At 37.3% G+C, this 15,170-nt stretch overlaps 1 long non-coding RNA gene across 6 annotated transcripts in view; it reads left to right on the forward strand.

Moving 5' to 3' along the window:
- The window catches only part of LOC138702214 (uncharacterized), a 45,866-nt gene that overhangs the window by 19,398 nt on the left and 11,298 nt on the right, over positions 1 to 15,170 (forward strand). For 4 of the 6 annotated variants that reach the window (XR_011332812.1, XR_011332809.1, XR_011332811.1 and 1 more), the window contains exon 3: positions 10,269 to 10,330. This is a non-coding gene — a long non-coding RNA (uncharacterized lncRNA). Of the gene's footprint in view, positions 1 to 9,367; positions 9,507 to 10,006; positions 10,173 to 10,268; positions 10,331 to 15,170 lie in introns of those variants that run through there. The other 2 variants (XR_011332810.1, XR_011332813.1) reach the window with 2 other exon arrangements.

A 15,170-nucleotide genomic window follows, 5' to 3' on the forward strand; every position in this document is an offset into this window, starting at 1 on the left:
GCATTATTCTCTTTGCCCGGGTTGTTCGTTTTGCCCGGGTCTCCCCTAACATTTTTCACAAAAGGCAATATAAGCGAGATATTTCGATTTATTTAATTCAGGCCCCCTTATAACCCCCCTTTTAAATAAGGTATTTTGAATGCCATATAGCCTAAAATCTAAGTTACAACGAGCTTAATTCATATTCCAATGTTCATCGAAATCCGTTCAGCCATTATCGCGTGAAAAGATAACAAATATCCAGACAGACAGACAGACAGACAGACAGACATACAAAGAAAAATGTCAAAAAAGCGATTTTCGGTTTCAGGATGGTTAATTATACATGTTAACACCAAATTATTTTTGGAAAATCGAAAATTAACAGAAAAATTTTTGCTACAGATTTATTATTAGTATAGATATAGCAATTCCTTTGTTTGTTTTTTTTAGAACGCTGAACATATATTTATAATAGGCTATTGATACGATGCCACGACTCGACCAAGATAACCATGTGACTCCGATTCGCGCCGTAGCCTGTCTTTCTCGTTAACCACGTCTCATGGCAGCTCACGTCACATGAGACAGCTCGTGGCTAACGAGAAAGGCAGACTACGGCGCGACGTCACATTCTTAGTCATAACCAGACATCGGATTCTAGGGCAAATGCCTATTTTGTTTCTTTAGGAGAAAAGTAAAAATAATTATTAATATTTGTGTTTCATGGAAATTGAAAGGTATTCAAAGAGTTTTATAGTGCCCTAAAATGCCCTAAAACGGTTATTAGAGCCTAATTTGTTAATATTCGCCTAAAAATGCCTAACTCACTGTAAAGTTTCGCATTTTACTCTTACTTTTTATAATTTATACATGCATTCACTGCGAAATTTAAGGCATTTAAAAAGTGGAAAGTTTGCTTCACACTGGCCATGAAACCATTGATAAAGGAAACAAAATGTTTTGAATCTCACGACACTCGCAATAGATTTCACCGAATTTAACATGTTTGGAGGCATAAATGCCGACAAAGAACCAACCTTAGTTTTGAAGCAGGCAACAATCACAACATGTGCTGCTACCGATTCAGAGATATACTATACTATAAAAATGACTGTTTTCGGTCTGAAACCGATTAGCTGTACTGCCCTTCAGAGTGTCATAAAATCACAATTTTTGGAGAAAGAGTGTTTTTGAAATATTTATGAAAAGTCGTAAAACTGCGAATTAGTAGGGTAAACCGTTACAAAATATTTAAAAGAATGGCCCTCCTAGTGTTAACACTACCAGGAAATGCAACAATAAGTGGAACTTTGTATTTTTGTCCAATTGAATCTCAATAACAACGGTTCATTTGAATGCTCGTTAACAGTTGCTCTTTCCCTCACCTTATTTGTGTTGAGAAGTTTTGAGCGGTAGGACGTTTTCCTGTGAAGTTTAACGCGATAATGCCGAAAAATATAAGTGCAAAATCTACATTGATCCGGCAATGGCTAACAGAATATTCAGAATTCACTTATGATGGAAAAATAATATTCTGCAAGATTTGTAGCAAACAGGTATGTAACAATAGTTGAAATATATAAATTCTATTAATTTTAATGAGTAGGCCTGTAATATTTATACATTGAGTGGGCTATCCTGAGGTATAATTCTTTTTAAGACCACTACACTTTAACCTTTTAAATTCCGATAGTTAAAGTATTTGCAGGTCATTAAAATTTTGATTGTTCGAACCCACTAACTTTGTGATAGAAATACGGCAATATAACAATTAGGATTTTATTTTAATTCAGTTTACTTTACATTTTTAGATTTCGCAAGAAAAGAAGTGCCACCTAATGCAGCATGTGCAAGGAGCGGCTCATAAGGCTAAAGCTCAGCAGAAAAATCAACTGCAACAAACTTTATTAACACAGCCTACTTCATCCAATCTCAGCAGCAATTTCTATGCTGATTTAACCAGAGCGTTTGTTGCTGCTAACATTCCCTGGAATGCAATTGAAAATCCGGTTTTAAGACAGTTTTTACAAAAATACTGCAAACAAAATATCCCATCCGAGTCGACCTTAAGAAAAAATTACTTAGACAGAATATACAATGAAACTTTAGCTTCCATTCGGGAGAATATAGGTGATTCTTACATATGGGTCTCTGTGGATGAAACCTCAGATCCTATGAAGAGGTATATAGCAAATATGGTAGTAGGAAAACTTAGTCCTGATGGACCTTCGATTCCACACCTCGTATGTGTTAAGGAACTTTCGAAAGTGAATAGCCAAGCCATTGCTTATTTTGTAAATAAAGGCCTACAGTCTTTATACTCAGGTAATACAGACGATTCTAAAGTTCTGTTGTTTTGTACTGATGCTGCCTCATACATGGTTGCTGCAGCTCCACTTCTTAAAACATTTTATCCTAACCTCACGCATGTAACCTGTCTAGCACATGGCCTTCACAGGGTTTCTGAAACAATCCGGAATGAATTTCCTCTTGTCAATTCGTTTATTTGTAACACAAAAAAATGTTTTTGTAAAGCCCCATCCAGGATTTCAATATTCAGAGAGAACTTTCCAGATATCCCACTCCCACCTCAGCCGGTTGTTACACGATGGGGAACCTGGATTCAGTCAGTGGTGTATTTTAAAGAAGTGGTCACAGTTATTGATAAATTACCTGAAACTCATAGTGCAGCGTGAGTGAAAGCAGTGAAAGATTGTCTGAATGACTCACGAGTGAAAAACGATATTGCCTACATAACATCAAACTTTTCTTTCATACCTGCAAGCATTGAACAATTAGAACGTGAAAAACAATCTCTTTGTAGCCAAATAGCAATAGTAAAGGAAGCTCAAGTGAACATACATTCTGCTTTGGGCGAAACTGGGAAAAAAGTTAAAAATAAGTGGGACAACGTATTAAATAAGAATGTAGGATTTTCATTGTTGGAAAAAGTATCAAGAGTGATATCGGGGGAAAGTGTAAATGTTCCAGTAAGTATTGATGTTTCTATTGTACCTAATTTAAAATTTGCACCTCTCACATCAGTTTCGGTTGAAAGAAGTTTTTCTGCTTTCAAAATGATTCTCAGTGACAAAAGGTTAACTGTGGAGAATTTAGAAAAAATTCTGGTGGTGTACTGTGCAGATAATTATAATAAAGTCTGAGCATGGAACTGAATTTCAATAACTTAAAATGAGTAATCTTGATATCAATAATCATTATTTCATTAGTTTCAATATATTAAATTTGTGCAGCTCTGTTTATAAATATAACATACTTTTTTGTGCGTATTTTAGTGTATAACTAAAAATTTCAGTGAAAGAAATAAGTATGATACCTTGATGTGCCTAAAATGCCTATTTTCATTAAAATAGAGCCTAATTTTACAAATTTTGAGCTTATTTTAAGCGCCTAAAACTGCAATTTTTAGTGCCTAAAAATCCGATGTCTGGTCATAACATAACAACATTGGCCAACATTGAATAATTTTATATCACGTTTAACATGAGTTTAATATATAGCAATTTCTTTGTTTTTTAGAACTTTGAACATGTATATTAGGCGATTGTCAAGATGGGCATGACTAGACCATGATAACCACGTGACTCCGATTCGTGCCGAAGCCTGTCTTTCTCGTTAGCCACGAGGTAACTCGATAACCTGCCCACGCGGGCACTCTTGCTGCTCTTTGCCCGTAGAACAAGATAGCCCTCTTGTCGTAGAACGCTATCTGCGCGGGTCTATTCTGGAGCCATTAGTATACACTCACCTGCAAATTTTTGTGGCAAATTAAACTTCCTCTTTATTCGAACTAAAGCCATTTAATAATTAATAAGTATTTAATGAATTTCAATCTTAAGGCATATAAACTTGCAAATGTTTATTTGCTATTTAATAACAATATATGAACGTTTTCGCCGTTTAGGGCATCTTCAGATATAACAAAACATATTATCTGGACCTATAATAGTGTATTATGCAAATAACAAGGAAAATAGAGAACAATATATGTGATACATGAAATTCATGAGCTTTATGTAGATATAACATGATACAGGACGAATATTGAGATAATCTTTGAATTTGAACTTAGACTGGACGAATGTGTTATTTTATACATATAGCTCATGTTACAATTAATATACAATGTTTAAAATTTGTCAATGATGTTAATTTTAAAATTTACAATGATGATAATAAAATATTTAAAGTAATCATGGCTGAAAGTTGTCGTAAGTTACAAGATAGTGTGCGCAGTTAATGTTCGTGTGTTTTGTAATTATTTCACTTAGAGAGGCCGTTGGCATTTGAGTGAATGTTGTTTGACGTTGATGACTACTTTACAATTGATATACAGTGATTAAATTAGTCAATGTTAAAATTTAAATTTTATAATGAAGATAATAAAATATTTAGAGTAATCATGGCTGAGAATTGTCATAAGTTCAAGATAATTTTCGTAGTTGATGTTGTGTGTTTTTGTAATTGTTTCACCTGAAAATAGAGATTAAGAGATAATAATAAATGCAAAATATAGACAAGTTATTATATAGAGACGCAGATAATTATTATTATAAGATTACTTGTTAAAAATGTTGTTTGTGTTAAAGAATTACTGTTGGGTGTAATTGGTTGAGATATTGAATAAATGCTCGTTGATTGTGAATGTAGTGGAATGTACGATAAATTTCGTAATAGATAAATCTATTAATTTTCAATGAATGATTAAAAGTCATACCTAACTCATGATTTATCTATTACGAAATTTATCGTACATTCCACTACATTCACAATCAACGAGCATTTATTCAATATCTCAACCAATTACACCCAACAGTAATTCTTTAACACAAACAACATTTTTAACAAGTAATCTTATAATAATAATTATCTGCGTCTCTATATAATAACTTGTCTATATTTTGCATTTATTATTATCTCTTAATCTCCATTTTCAGGTGAAACAATTACAAAAACACACAACATCAACTACGAAAATTATCTTGAACTTATGACAATTCTCAGCCATGATTACTCTAAATATTTTATTATCTTCATTATAAAATTTAAATTTTAACATTGACTAATTTAATCACTGTATATCAATTGTAAAGTAGTCATCAACGTCAAACAACATTCACTCAAATGCCAACGGCCTCTCTAAGTGAAATAATTACAAAACACACGAACATTAACTGCGCACACTATCTTGTAACTTACGACAACTTTCAGCCATGATTACTTTAAATATTTTATTATCATCATTGTAAATTTTAAAATTAACATCATTGACAAATTTTAAACATTGTATATTAATTGTAACATGAGCTATATGTATAAAATAACACATTCGTCCAGTCTAAGTTCAAATTCAAAGATTATCTCAATATTCGTCCTGTATCATGTTATATCTACATAAAGCTCATGAATTTCATGTATCACATATATTGTTCTCTATTTTCCTTGTTATTTGCATAATACACTATTATAGGTCCAGATAATATGTTTTGTTATATCTGAAGATGCCCTAAACGGCGAAAACGTTCATATATTGTTATTAAATAGCAAATAAACATTTGCAAGTTTATATGCCTTAAGATTGAAATTCATTAAATACTTATTAATAATTTACCAGGCATATTGATATATTAAAATGAATTGTAAATTAAAGCCATTTAAGTTTGGCGAGGAGATTACTTCAGCATTTAGGCTTTTCGTACGCCTGTACATATGAAATACTCTTAATCCAGTTTTAGTCCTGTCACTTGTTTAAACAGTACTTGCTGATATATCTGAGACCGCTGAAACCTAAAAATCTGCAGGAACATTTCAGGAAAATATGGGCAAGAAATGGTCCCCTCATTCAGGAATAAGATGCTTTACCCACCGTAAATATATGACACACTTTTGTCGCCCTTAATGAGTATGCAACCTCTGATTGAGGTTCTGGCTGATATGTACAGTTACCCTGAAAAAGAATGAGACGATTCTTGGTCGTCGGAAGTTAAAGTTCTACAGCGCAGTTCACTCGATATCGACGTAACGATACATAACATGACAAATAGTACAAGAATTGTTACAAGGACCACAACAAGGACAAGGACCAGAATAAGGATCACGAAGAAGACTGCCATTTAAGGCCAGGATTTCACAACATAGCTCGAGTCACAAAATATCATTGCTTCACTGTACCGAATGGCAAATGTCTGCTAAGGGATCTACATTCTGGACTGCTGCTGTTACTGTCTTGTCTCTTTAGCTCATATAGTAGCGTGTCGGTTCCACTGTATAACCGAAACGTCTCGTGTTCGATCCCGGGTAAAACTTTTTTTTTGAGGTGTAATTAATTTGTTCAGAGTTCCTCGACTGTCTAATTTGTCGAAAAATATGGAATAATTTATGCCCAATTTCTCGGTCTTACAAGTGGGCTGAACCTCGTAAAAAAATAAGTCTTACTTGGAAGTTAAAAGTATTCTTCCTCAAACAAAAATCATAAGAAACAAAAAGAGACCTGTTAACTTAAAATCTTGTCCACATGCCATCAGCTTCTATTACAGCTCTAAGTCGATCCGGCATGGATGTCACGAGATTGTGGAATAAGTTCTGATCCCCGGCGAGATCTTCCCTGTTGTCAACAACTTGATCCCACAATTCGTCTCGATTTCGAGGACGTCGGTGGCCATAGGTGGCAATCCTTCTCTTTTTCAATTCCGTCAATAAATTTTCGATGACATTCAAATCAGGTGACTTCGGAGGCCAATTAATGATTTCGATCTCGAGTCTCCTTTGAAACCATCTTTGAATGCTTGCAGCATAGTGCACGGGATGGTTATCCTACTGGAACAGCAATGTTCCTTCGGGAAAACGTTCTCGGGCGGAGGGAAGGAATATATTTTCCAGAATGTGCTCGTAAGTTCCCGAATTAAACCGGCAATCGATGCGTTCTATAACGCCAGGTCCATCGTAAGACATCCACCCCTAACACGATATGCTAAAGCGTCCCGATCTTTCACGTCGGTGCACATAGCGCTGGTCATGTCGGAGACCATCCTCACCATAGACACGGACAGGACCTTCGTAATCACTCGAGATGGTTGTTTCGTCGGAGAAAATTACATTTCTCCAATCGAAATCCACTCGATTGGTAGCGAAGGCAAGACTGTCGACAGCTTGTGCTTCCCCCAATATATCCATTTGCGCAGCCCTCCGGCTCCTAATACCGCGGTTCCTCAACCTGCTGATCACAGTTTGTGAAGAGCCGGGAAAGTTAGATGCTGCTCTTATTTCGTTAACAGTCCGAAAGGGGTCCTGTCGAACTGTCTCGAATAAGAGAGCATCCTCTTCCAATGAAGAAATCCGCGAACGCCCAAGAATAGGGCGATTTTCGACCTCCCCTAAATTTTGGTAACGATGAACCCACCTCTCGACTGTACTTCCAGGTACACCGACCAAACGGCCAACAGATCTAGCCCCATATCCAGCCTCAACGAGAGCTATAACTCGCTGTCTCATGTCACGTCGGTCCGCCATTACGATGAGAAATGAGGGATGACGATAATACTTTAGTGTAGACAATGACTATATAACGTGGTATAGAATTATTGAAATAACAGCCATCTTGAATAGTAAGAGTTAATAAATCAACCCTAAATTAAATATCTAAATAACAGGATATAGCAGGAAGTCCAATTGTTGCGAAACTAATCAAATTAAATCTAATTACATTAAGTAAACAAATCACAAGTTATAGCACCACATTGCTACAGCTAAATTGTAGGTTATTAACATAAGCATTGAATAGGTCCGTGGTTGTGCGTTGGACGACAAAACCATCATCGAAAGTTCGAATCTTGCGGAGGAATGTAACTTCTTACTTTTTATAATGTAAATCAGACTTCTAAATACAATCATTCATATTTCTTACATTATTTATTAATATTTATAGCCAACATTGAATTTGGAAAGAAAAGACTTTAGAAATCTCATATGGAATTTGTGATCTGTAGTGACATAAACATAGATTATCTCTCGGAACTTTTCCGTAAAAGTAAATTAAATTCACTCCTTGAAACTGGAAACCTTAGTCGCAGAGTCATTTTCCCACAGCATACAAGCCGAAGTAGCACAGCCATTGATAAATTACACAGAATTAGACTGAATTCCTATTCGACAGAACCTATAATCAATGGTTTGTCTGAACATGATAAACAAATCCTAACTGTTTCCAATGTCACTGAACAATTTCAAAATATTAATTTAAAAACTAAGAAAGGATCATAAATGCTGTATCTAGTGATCATTCACATTTATGTCTACAAAATGAATCTTGGAAAAACATATATGATACTGGTACTACTGATATTAAGAGTAAATGTAGGCCTATTGAATTTTTCACTTAATTTCATAATCACTTCAGTGAATGTTCTCCACTCAATGTTGTGAAAAAATTCAAAAGTAAAAACATGTAGATAACGCAGGGACTTCAAAATCTCATGTATTAAAAAGAAGAATCTATATGTAATATGTTGCAATAGAATGATCCTCATGTTCTTAAATACTGCAAAAAGTACAGTGTAATTTATCAAAAATTATGAAAGAGGGAAATAGAATATATTTGAATAGAAAAGTACAAAAGTCAGATAATACAATTAAACCTATTCGGAATATTATTAAATTTAAACTGTACTCCGTTCCATTACTCTTTCATCGTATTTCAACATTATTTAGACAAAAAAAAATCGTTGTGTAGACTAAGAATCGAACTCGCACTCTTCTACACAACACGCAGAATTCTTACCGTCTGAGCTATTGAAACGACATGAAAGCGTTCCTTTCTGTGCGGAGAGTCGATGTAGTCATGAAGGTCCATTGTCGATTTAACTACAAGATTTATGTATATATTTATCTTTTATTTACGTAATATTATCATATTTTTTGCAGTTTTTGAAGTGGATTTCGGAACGATGCTAGTAACAAACCAAATAGCCTGAATTTAAGTAACTCAATATTCGTTATCTTGTGTATCAGTGCTCTGGTCTCCGATCATGCGCAGTGTCTTACATCTGAGACTTAGGAATATTCAATCGTCTCATCCTTTTCCAGGGGAAACTGTACATCTATTATCAAGCAGTACATCTCACTTGACGATATATGTCAAAGGAAGAACAATTGTTTGTATCATCTGAAGTCTGATTAGTGTAATATGTAGCTAATCGGCGATGTATGCAATGGAGAGAGAAAATAACTGGCCACCCTACCCCATTTATCCCCTGGCCTAGTTGCCTCATAGGTGGTGTCTTGCTGATATCACTTGTGAGGATCAGACCTGTCTTCGGACAGTTGGCTAAACAACAACGGGTATGCATCGACCCGGCCGGGTTTGAAGCTGCGAAGTTTTTCCGCAATGAAATAATCGACTTGTGAAGTCTGTAGTGAAGCACGTTGGAAGGTAGCTCTACAGAACCAGAGCGCGGTGTTGTAGCTATATGGTAGCATTTTCTCTTCCCTCGTCCCGAAGGCAGACAGTAAGTATCGTCTTTTCACCATTGGTAAGTTCGGAAGGAAGGCAGAAGGAAGTGCTTATAAAACAACAGGAAAAAGGATATATGTAGCCCGTGCGTTTTTTTAAAGCGCTTCATGCCTTTGCTGCAGCAAAATGAGGCTCGAAAAAATAAATGCAATTCGGCCAGCTATATAGCTAACTGCAAAATGGTGGACAAATAATATTGGCTTCTATTACTGCAGTAAAAAATTTAACTTAAAAAAAAACCGAACATGTTAAACATTTTCTATTTACATGATAATGATATGAAATTATTATTACTAGACAATTTTAACAATAAACATTGCAAAAGACCAAAACACGCATTCCGCCATGATGGATCGTGCAGCAAATTCTTAAAGCGGTGTTTGGATTTGCTGCACGGTTGCTGTAGCGCTGCTGCAGCGAAGGTAAAGCAAATGTAATAAAAGAACGGTCTTGCTGCTGCAGTTCACGTTTCGCTTAAAAATGCACGGATACTTTCTTCACTGGCCTTGTGGCGCCGGAAAAACGATTGACGAATTCAGTTCCTATTGGCTAACCCAAGCGGGTAGCGGGTGGAAGGGACGTTACGGGACTGTCACAAACCGGTTCTTTGCTTACGACAGTAATACTGTAGGCCTATATTCTCGTTAACACTGAATTGCCTGTAATTTAAAATGTCATAAAATACCTAACTAATGAAATGACATTGGAAAGTACAGGCTTGGGAAAACATAATTATTGTTTCATTGTTTTTTTTCAGTGTTGGATAAGACGGACCAGCAAGAGATAACCTTCAAAGCTTCTGAACCCGAGTTCCGGATGGTGAGTGTTACTTCACACATGTTATTATCTGTTAATTACCAGTTACGTAACTGTACCCATTGGCTAGTTTAATTACACTATGCTTATCATGTGAACTATCCTGAAGAGTAGTTTTGGTTTTTCTAATTTAACTGTTATAAAATAAATTGAATGGCGAGTGTTTCATGAACTATATTTAAAAGAAAACACTCACCTTTTAGTGGTTTATGTCTTATAGCTACAACTCCTTACTTAATGAACCACTAACAACTACGAGCTTCTCTAGTGTCGGTTGAATTGGTGATAGCGAGATGGTATTTTAGTGAGGTGAGACCGAGGATCCACCCAAGATTACCTTACATTCATCTTACAGTTGGAGAAACCCAACCACGCAATCAGCGAACTCCACTCGCTGCCCCGGAGCTATTTCGGTCTCCCATTCTTTCTTCGTTAACGTCCTCTTTTTTCGCTGTTCTTCAGTTGGTTCCCAAACAAAATATCAACAACGTGAGTAGGTTCCCCATGTTCAAATATCAACAACGCGAGTAGGTTCCAAGGCTGTGTGGGAAGGGATGTTAATCGATCATGTAGCAGAGTAGTGACAGTGTTCAAATTTCAACAACGTGAGTAGGTTCCCCATGTTCAAATATCAACAACGCGAGTAGGTTCCAAGGCTGTGTGGGAAGGGATGTTAATCGATCATGTAGCAGAGTAGTGACAGTGTTCAAATATCAACAACGTGAGTAGGTTCCCCATGTTCAAATATCAACAACGCGAGTAGGTTCCAAGGCTGTGTGGGAAGGGATGTTAATCGATCATGTAGCAGAGTAGTGACAGTGTTCAAATATCAAAAACGCGAGTAGGTTCCAAGGCTGTGTGGGAAGGGATGTTAATCGATCATGTAGCTGAGTAGTGACAGTGTTCTAATATCAACAACGCGAGTAGGTTCCCCATGTTCAAATATCAACAACGCGAGTAGGTTCCAAGGCTGTGTGGGAAGGGATGTTAATCGATCATGTAGCAGAGTAGTGACAGTGTTCAAATATCAACAACGCGAGTAGGTTTCCCATGTTCAAATATCAACAACGCGAGTAGGTTCCAAGGCTGTGTGGGAAGGGATGTTAATCGATCATGTAGCAGAGTAGTGACAGTGTTCAAATATCAACAACGTGAGTAGGTTCCCCGTGTTCAAATATTAAAAACGCGAGTACGTTCCAAGGCTGTGTGGGAAGGGATGTTAATCGATCATGTAGCAGAGTAGTGACAGTGTTCAAATATCAACAACGTGAGTAGGTTCCCCTTGTTCAAATATCAACAACGCGAGTAGGTTCCAAGGCTGTGTGGGAAGGGATGTTAATCGATCATGTAGCAGAGTAGTGACAGTGTTCAAATATCAACAACGTGAGTAGGTTCCCCATGTTCAAATATCAACAACGCGAGTAGGTTCCAAGGCTGTGTGGGAAGGGATGTTAATCGATCATGTAGCAGAGTAGTGACAGTGTTCAAATATCAAAAACGCGAGTAGGTTCCAAGGCTGTGTGGGAAGGGATGTTAATCGATCATGTAGCAGAGTAGTGACAGTGTTCAAATATCAACAACGTGAGTAGGTTCCCCATGTTCAAATATCAACAACGCGAGTAGGTTCCAAGGCTGTGTGGGAAGGAATGTTAATCGATCATGTAGCAGAATAGTGACAGTGTTCAAATATCAACAACGTGAGTAGGTTCCCCATGTTCAAATATCAACAACGCGAGTAGGTTCCCCATGTTCAAATATCAACAACGCGAGTAGGTTCCAAGGCTGTGTGGGAAGGGATGTTAATCGATCATGTAGCAGAGTAGTGACAGTGTTCAAATATCAAAAACGCGAGTAGGTTCCAAGGCTGTGTGGGAAGGGATGTTAATCGATGATGTAGCAGAGTAGTGACAGTGTTCAAATATCAATAACGTGAGTAGGTTCCCCATGTTCAAATATCAACAACGCGAGTAGGTTCCAAGGCTGTGTGGGAAGGGATGTTAATCGATCATGTAGCAGAGTAGTGACAGTGTTCAAATATCAACAACGTGAGTAGGTTCCCCATGTTCAAATATCAACAACGCGAGTAGGTTCCAAGGCTGTGTGGGAAGGGATGTTAATCGATCATGTAGCAGAGTAGTGACAGTGTTCAAATATCAAAAACGCGAGTAGGTTCCAAGGCTGTGTGGGAAGGGATATTAATCGATCATGTAGCAGAGTAGTGACAGTGTTCAAATATCAACAACGTGAGTAGGTTCCCCATGTTCAAATATCAACAACGCGAGTAGGTTCCAAGGCTGTGTGGGAAGGAATGTTAATCGATCATGTAGCAGAATAGTGACAGTGTTCAAATATCAACAACGTGAGTAGGTTCCCCATGTTCAAATATCAACAACGGGAGTAGGTTCCAAGGCTGTGTGGGAAGGGATGTTAATCGATCATGTAGCAGAGTAGTGACAGTGTTCAAATATCAACAACGCGAGTAGGTTCCCCATGTTCAAATATCAACAACGCGAGTAGGTTCCCCATGTTCAAATATCAACAACGCGAGTAGGTTCCAAGGCTGTGTGGGAAGGGATGTTAATCGATCATGTAGCAGAGTAGTGACAGTGTTCAAATATCAACAACGCGAGTAGGTTCCAAGGCTGTGTGGGAAGGGATGTTAATCGATCATGTAGCAGAGTAGTGACAGTGTTCAAATATCAACAACGCGAGTAGGTTCCAAGGCTGTGTGGGAAGGGATGTTAATCGATCATGTAGCAGAGTAGTGACAGTGTTCAAATATCAACAACGCGAGTAGGTTCCAAGGCTGTGTGGGAAGGGATGTTAATCGATCATGTAGCAGAGTAGTGACAGTGTTCAAATATCAACAACGCCAGTAGGTTCCAAGGCTGTGTGGGAAGGGATGTTAATCGATCATGTAGCAGAGTAGTGACAGTGTTCAAATATCAACAACGCGAGTAGGTTCCAAGGCTGTGTGGGAAGGGATGTTAATCGATCATGTAGCAGAGTAGTGACAGTGTTCAAATATCAACAACGCGAGTAGGTTCCAAGGCTGTGTGGGAAGGGATGTTAATCGATCATGTAGCAGAGTAGTGACAGTGTTCAAATATCAACAACGCGAGTAGGTTCCAAGGCTGTGTGGGAAGGGATGTTAATCGATCATGTAGCAGAGTAGTGACAGTATTCAAATATCAACAACGCGAGTAGGTTCCAAGGCTGTGTGGGAAGGGATGTTAATCGATCATGTAGCAGAGTAGTGACAGTGTTCAAATATCAACAACGCGAGTAGGTTCCAAGGCTGTGTGGGAAGGGATGTTAATCGATCATGTAGCAGAGTAGTGACAGTGTTCAAATATCAACAACGCGAGTAGGTTCCAAGGCTGTGTGGGAAGGGATGTTAATCGATCATGTAGCAGAGTAGTGACAGTGTTCTAATATCAACAACGCGAGTAGGTTCCCCATGTTCAAATATCAACAACGCGAGTAGGTTCCAAGGCTGTGTGGGAAGGGATGTTAATCGATCATGTAGCAGAGTAGTGACAGTGTTCAAATATCAACAACGCGAGTAGGTTCCAAGGCTGTGTGGGAAGGGATGTTAATCGATCATGTAGCAGAGTAGTGACCAGTGTTCAAATATCAACAACGGCGATGAGGTAGTTGTTATTACCTATATCACCACTTATATTCGATCATGACCCGTGGGTTTATATACGTTAAAATATAAATACCGATCATAAGTTTCAGTGATTACCAGAATAGTGGCAGTGGAAGTACAGGACAGACGTATTGCACTTAGTGATGAATTTCACTATACTATGCTCGTTGAAAAGAGGAAGAAACTCGTAGTGGTGAATGATCGATTTTCAGACAGCATTATCTGGTGGTGTGGAAAGATAAACTTGTGCTAAAAGAGGATGTAAGTGTTTCGTGAAACTTTCTGATTCAGATATTAGAATGGAATGCAACGTCGATCATAACCACGACACTTGTGATACTGCAACTTTAAATAAAATTATGAAGTTATTCGACGCAGCGTGTCCGCCAAGCACAAAACATTTTTAACCTACCTACTACCGTAGACAGTAGTTGACAGTCCTAAGTTTGTACAAAATGGGAAAGGAAATGTTTTCTGGCTTAATCTAGCGCGGGAACCAATTGCAGTACATAGATGAACTCAACCTGGAACCAATTCGGGTATAGCTCTGGGACGAACTGGAAACCGATTCACAGATTTGGGAACCAATTCCAGTACGCCCTCTTTTTTCTACCCTTTCTCTCATCTAATCTTTTCTTTCTTTCTTTCTTTCTTTCTTTCTTTCTTTCTTTCTTTCTTTCTTTCTTTCTTTCTTTCTTTCTTTTGTGTTCTCTCTTTCCTTTCAGTCATTCATGTCCTCGCTTTTATGTATGTCTCTCTTTCAGCAGTTTACATTTTTCTATTGAGACAAGAAACACTTTCAGAAGTTTTCTTTATTGCGACGAGAGGCTTTTCCTACTCTCATTTCTCCATTATAATCGAAATAATAGTAATAATAATAATGATAATAATAATAATAATAATAATAATAATAACATAGAAATTATCGTCATCAATGTCGTCATTTTCGTCATCGTCATTAATGTCGTCACTGTCATTATTTTCATCGCCATCCTTGTCCTTTTCACCATTCACCAATTGTGCCATAAGTTGACCTGGTTTCGATTTCATGGATGTACTCCTTTTAATTTATCTTTCTTTCAGTCTGTAAACTGCTTAAACTTAACTTAAAAAATAATGCTTTCTTGAGGTAATCCCGGTATCAGTTCGTTTTTTACCCATTTACTGTAATTTGCATAGTTCATTTCG

Source organism: Periplaneta americana, chromosome 6 (assembly GCF_040183065.1).
Source record: "Periplaneta americana isolate PAMFEO1 chromosome 6, P.americana_PAMFEO1_priV1, whole genome shotgun sequence".
Lineage (NCBI taxonomy): Eukaryota > Metazoa > Arthropoda > Insecta > Blattodea > Blattidae > Periplaneta > Periplaneta americana.